At 32.7% G+C, this 6,785-nt stretch overlaps 1 long non-coding RNA gene across 1 annotated transcript in view; it reads left to right on the top strand.

Annotated features, from left to right (window-relative positions):
* LOC105557437 overlaps window positions 1-4,420 on the top strand; it is a 16,773-nt gene extending 12,353 nt beyond the window's left edge. Inside the window, exon 2 of the long non-coding RNA XR_001008601.1 lies at window positions 3,313-4,420. This is a non-coding gene — a long non-coding RNA (uncharacterized LOC105557437). The remainder of the gene's footprint in view (window positions 1-3,312) is intronic.
* Window positions 4,421-6,785: the final 2,365 nt, after the last annotated feature.

The following is a 6,785-nucleotide window of genomic DNA, read 5'->3' as shown; positions in this document are numbered from 1 at the left end:
ATATAATTTTTATTACACACAATATACCTGTATATTTATATACATGTATACATGTATACATTATATACATGTATACATAAAATGTATATAAATATACCCCTACATAAAATTTTTTCTTTTCGTAGAACTAAAATAAAACAATTATTTTTTAAAAAGAAATTTAATTTAAAATATTGTATAACATGAAAAAATTGTAAATAAGTCTTTAAATATCATCTCGTATTTTGTAAATCGTTTATATTTTGTTATATGATTTGATTAATCCTGAGTTACTCGCTAATGAAAAGTTTATTTTATCTTTCTCAAGAAAATGAGGGAGGAAATGGTAAAGAACTTGTCCTGTCATTAATGAATCTACAAACTAAAAAGTATCTAAGCAAATATAATATTTGTATCATCTGTTATTTAAAAATTATGACACTTATTTAATACATATTAATAATTAATTGATAAAGTTGTAATTAAAATTGTTACTAATACAAAAACTATTTTCCTACATACATACAGAAATCATAGATACAAGGCAGAAGAAAAAGCATTCGTCACATTGTATGAGTTAGATAACTCATACAACATCTATTCACACGTGTTTTGAGTGAAGATATTAACGCAACTGTTCTCTTCAAATAGAATTCATTTTGTTTTATATTTGATAAATTAATTAAATCTATTGTAGCGATATGCTTCGTAATAAATTTCCATAGTGTCATGCTTAACGTAATCATTAAGAGACGTTATGATTAGAAGCTGTAATAAACAGTTTCACGAAAACAGTTTCATCTTTGTAACACTCGACTTAAAATCAAAATATGAGATGTATGAGGTACGATTGTAAAACTGCGCGCTGATGTATTCATGAGAATTATATTTATAATAATTCGTGTAATTAGGTCGACAAAGTTACAAGGTAAAGATTACATTTCAGTGCCTCAGAGATAAACACTGTCAAATCACATTTTTTTGTAAAAGAGAGATTTTTACATTTTTTAGCCAGTTTGTTAAACTAATTCAAAAGATATAAAAATCTTATTTTTTTTACAAAAAACGTGACTCAATATTGTTTATCTCTAAGGTAACCAGTGTAACCATTTTAGCTTTTAATCCTATAATGCATATAATAAATAAAACGTGCTTACAATTAACGTTAATTATCGCGCTATTATTACGTGCAAAAAAAGAGCAGAAATCAGTTTTTTGGCATGGGATCTAATTTCATTAAAATTATTTCAAATTCGCACTTCAATTTCGAGCATTCCTGCGGCGCAAAAAGAAGTGAATTTTGACGGAATTTGCGACGCGCTGCGAATTTGCGAAGCATAGACGCAATTTTGACAGCGCCAGTGTACAAAATGCGGGGCAATATATACGCGGGATATATCAGGCTGTTTTGACCATTATTTCGCGTCCGTGTGTTGTAAATATTTCATGATTCTCATAATGCCGGCCTTTATTATCGCGGCCGCGTTTGTTCGCGCATCGCCGCGTGCCGCACCGCGCACGGGCGATAAAACCGTTCATTAATTAGCCGGCGCAAAAAGCAGCGTTATTTATATCGCCGGGCAGGAGCTTCTTTTTTGCCCTTCCTTTGCTCTTTCTCTATGTCGCTCCATTTTTTTTCTTCTTCCGCTCAAAGTCGCGGCTGCGGCGGCGGCGGCGGCACAAAACGCACGGCGCGTCGCGCCGCGCCGCCTTCGGTGATGCGGCGGGAGAAACGCGCGCTAATTAAAACGCCCAAAGTGTCGTTTGTCATACAGGCGCCGATTATCCGCGCCGTTGCCTTCGTAAATTTCTAATTTAGGCCACGCCGGGGGGATTTGTTCGCGCGTATGCAGCACGCGCGATCGACTGCACGACGTTGTGCATAGTTACAATACCTCGCTACGGTATGCCGGCGGGCTAACGTCGCGCGCGCTGCACGGAAGCGTTTCAATTATTTTACAGCTCGGCGAATTTACATAACGGAATAGCCTGCGGTCCCGAGTTTATTATATACCGGCATCAATTAGTTATAACGCATTGGTCCTGCGAGCGGACGGGCGCGCGCGTTTGCTCGGAGAACAGATTGGAGAACGGATCGCGCCGTGTTTTTCGACGGTCAGCTTGTCGGTCAATTAAAGCCGGCTGAAAAGAGAGACTTGCATCGCGTGCATCGTGTGATGTCAAACCAATCGAAATGCTGTCTCCTGTCGAACGAAACAAACCGTCGTGTTACGTGTATTTGTTCGTTGTTGCGAAAGGACGGTTTTTAGAGGAACGACCGTGTGATTATGTCGATACCAAAAGACTACATAAAATTCCCTTAACGTTCAAAGTGCTGCTACTTGTTAAACGGCCGCACTTATCGTAACGATAACTCGTTATTTATGCCGTATTATGTTAACTCCTTATTTCGCATAAACTACGGGAGCTTTCTAAGTAGCCATGTATATTCATACGCGCATGTACGCCGAAACTTACTAACCCTATTTAATGCCGAAATATTGTCGAGGATTTACATGTGGGTCTAATGAGCAGATTGGATCTAATTCTTTGACTTACAGCCATACCGTAAATTTTGGGCGGCCGTCAGATGAGCGTGTAGATTTAAGAATTACGCGAATATTCGCCGCATTGTAAGAGGAATTTACGCACGAAAATGTAATCGGATACGCAATTTAATTTATTGTTACAGTGATAAAAAATATATTAATCCAAAACAATATTACTTTACTCAAGAAAATTATTTATTAGGTGGCTCCTAATAGCTTATTGACTTAAATTTAAAAAATAATAAGCAAATTAAAACATGTATTGCTTTAATTTAAGTATTTATTAAATATCACAGAATAGATCATTTTAAATTAAAAAAAAATTTATTTTAATTCTATGAAATGTTTACTAAGATGTAATTTTCACAGCGAAGAAAATTGAATTTCTTATTTAACAAAAACAATTATTTCATTTGATAAACAAATCTTTATTTTAACGTAGAAAATGTAACGATTTAAATTTATTTACTTAATATAACACATAGATTTACTTGAAATTTGATATTTTCATTTAAATAGAATAAATATTTATTTCAGAAAAAAGTAATTTTTACTTAGTTTACTTAGTTTAAAAAATTTTGATTGTCGGTGTAGATATATTATTTCGTGGCTGGCAAATAATGAAAAGAATTAAATACTCTTTCGAATAAGCTACACGAATTTGTGACAAAGGCTTGAAATTATACGACTAGAAAAGATTGACGAAACAATTTTCCGTATTTAAATAAAGCGATACCGCAGCTTCTAATTTTATTTGTCGAAAAATGAATAATCTCTGTTGCAGGTCGTTGATGTGACGAGCGAAATAATAGAAGCGGCAAAATAATGAAGACAGTGACGAACAGATGAAGTATATACGTATACATATATAAATATGGATATATTCATAAGAATACTTTACTTATAAGATCCATGTAATTTCAGAGTGTAAAATAAATGCAAATTGCAGAACGTATGTTATCTCGAAAATATGTTGCGATATCATTTATTATACATTAGGTAATCGCGTGTGAGTCGCATAAGAACGTAATTAAAATGTATGTTTTTTATATGACGTACTTAAGAATAGTATAACGTAAATGTCTTGCAAATTTATTAATGTTGTCGAATAAATTCATTATTTTTACTGATTACTATAAGGATTCTGCGCGAGAAAGATTAATCTATTAATTACTAATAGAATTATTGATAAGTTAGTTAATTTAATTTAAACATTTTAGATTTAAATAAGCATTGTTGTACGCACGAAGAATTATTTTCACGATCATAATCATCGTATATTTTGTGTCTGTACATGCAGATTTTTGGTGCGCGAAGTCTCAGCATAAGAACGAAGATTTTACGTATACGCTAAAGGCGATCATTTTATGTGTAGAGTATATGTATTGAATTGCACTTGTGTGTGACTTACACACTAAGATTATTGCTCAAGCGTAAGAATAATTCTTGAATATTATATCGATAAATAGACGTGTAAATTTTACTTTTTTATACGGGCAAGTAAGCGTTTAGTGATGCACGTGGCGATAATTTGGACTGCGCTGTACCAATTACTGATTAAGGAGAGAACACGTGAAATTGTTATATTTTTGCAATATTTCTGTTGTAACTTCTATTGTAATTATAGATGATTGCAGAAGAATTACGGAACTATATCACGGCGAAAAGAGAGATTGGTGTGTACATACGTACATAGTATAATGTAAGTACACATACCTATGATTATAATTCGAGCGATGTGCATATGTATCAGTATCGATTGCTTGTATCGACTGTCTCATTTATTATGTAATTGATGTCAGTTTTCGTTCAACGTTTCTCATGTTATTATTAGAACGGAATAGCAACAACTCAGATCTTTACTGAACGAAAATAAAACTCATATAAAATAACTAAGGTTTATACTATGTCCAACATACATGAATTTTTATCTACAATTTTGCAGAAACACTCCAGCATCCCGGTTAAGAAATATTTTACTCCTCGCAGAAGCAGTACATACTTATCACAATCTTGCATTACTATAAATGCCGTGCTTACTTAGTTTTCATTAATATTACATTCGAGTCACGGCATCAACAATATCGAAGTTTTTTTGAATATTATTTGAAACATGTTTTTGTTACATTTTATTTACTTAGAATTCAAAATTTAAATTAAAAAGAGAACTGTATTTAGAATTCTCTCTTATATAATACATCGCGTAAGTATACAAGAGAACTCGTGGTGTAAGTATATAATTTATGAAATTCATTAAGTCATTGCTCAAGAAAAATCTTCGCAAATTATTGATTCGCGTTATTTCTGTCGAAAATCCAAAATTCATAGGAGATTAAATTCTTCAATGTTATGTCGTCCTCGACGAGATATTTCAATGTAATAACTGACACAATAAATGTAATACCAATATAGCAGTACTCCATTACACAATAGCTGCTACGCTGTGTCTATTAAATGGCCGCGAGACTGCCGTTTAGTTTAACGCAAAATTATAGCTACACAGTTGGAGAGAATATGATAACATCCTCGTATCCCACTTCCTGAAGCTGTCACGCACCATGCTGTTTCATGAACGATCGAAATTAATACCGTATTTGTTTCTTAACGGAGGTACATCGGAATTCTAATGTGATCTACCAGTTGGATTTTAGTAGAAATAATCGAGATTGTATAATATTTAAAAAATCTGCGAGTATTTATAAAAATGTCTGAAACCTAACGAAACCTACATTGCTTCTAAAATATAATAAGGTACCCTCGCAGGTGTATTTATGTTAATATAAGTAAACATATAATCAGGTATTTGCAAAATATAACATTGTTTTAATTTATTAATTTGTGTTTAACTATACAATAATATAAAAATATTTTAAATTACCTCAAATAAATAATGTTTAGTAAAAGTCAAACTAGAAGAATTATTTGAATTTCTCAACTAATTTTTATGACTTATAACATGAATAAATGTCCAACATAATGTGAGAGAGTTTACGAAATATGAGAAATTCACTAAAAATCTGTATAAATGTATATTTTTAAAAAAACTATGAAAATTTATAGTTACTATATGTTTAAAATTTAATATGCAAGTGCCTTGCATCTGTCAAGCAATTATAAATTATTGTATATTGATGCAACAGAGAATTTATGTCATTACAATGAACAATAAAATAAGAGCCAACCCAGTGAGAAATGATTCGTCGATTGATGTCGAAATAATGTCGATTCGACGTCAATTTAACGGTGTCGATGTCGATTCGATATCGTTTCGACATCGATCGACGAATCATTTCTCACTGGGAATTTTCCAGTTTTCTTATTAAACGACATAACATTAAAGAATTTTAAGAACGTAGCTTGGCGAGAAAAATATCGGAAGCGTCAAAATCGAAGATGAATGAATTGTGAATAGCAATAGTGATTTCTTTTGTTTACACACCGGCGCAGTTTGATCGTTCAACAAATAAATTTACTTTGAGAGGTTGAGACAATTATTCAAAGTACCACGTCGAGCAAATGATAAAAACCGAATAATAAAATTTTCATTTAAAACTGAATAGCGACCACGGTTTAAGCTGAATGGTATACCCTTCAATTATTGAAAAAAATATTGGATTAATTAACTGAGACCTCGTCTGGTTTCTCCTCATTTTATTATTTGTGAGATCAAGCAGATTAACTTTTCCTATTGTGACTTTTGTCTTAAAAAGTGGTGATTTTCAGATCTATTCTAGGTAGCAGAATGGCGTCCAAAAACGAGCGACGTCTGCCGACATTCAAACTTTTTATTTCATTTTTTACGTCACTCCGTCATTTAGAATCTTTTCATTCGTTAAATATGCATTATAGAAGTCATCTTCTTTATGAATCCAGAATTTATTTTATTTTAGCAAAAGTTTCATTAGCAAACTCTTATTGGACGCAATTCCTTTCGTTTCAGTTTTTTTCATTATCTTGATACTTAGAAGTAAAATTTTCTTAAAATTTACGAGCAATATATACAGGGTGTCCTAAAACCACCGGAGGTCCTCTTAATGACAGATTCCTTAGAACATTTCCAGACGAAAATCCTAATACAAAAGTGTCGAGGCTATAATAGTTTTTAAATTAGAAGCGATTATTTTTCACAAATGATAGGGCTGAAATTTCGCGCGCTCAGGAACGGCGAAATGACAAGTGATATAAGTGCTCCTATGAATATCGTTCTTTTTATATCACTTGTCATTTCGCCGTTCCTGAGCGCGCGAAATTTCAGCC

This window comes from Vollenhovia emeryi, unplaced genomic scaffold (genome assembly GCF_000949405.1).
Source record: "Vollenhovia emeryi isolate VEMERY1.0 unplaced genomic scaffold, V.emery_V1.0 DF939487.1, whole genome shotgun sequence".
In the NCBI taxonomy this organism is placed as follows: Eukaryota; Metazoa; Arthropoda; class Insecta; order Hymenoptera; family Formicidae; genus Vollenhovia; species Vollenhovia emeryi.
The sequence above is the reverse complement of the archived record's forward strand: the minus strand, read 5'-3'. Positions and strand labels throughout refer to the sequence as shown.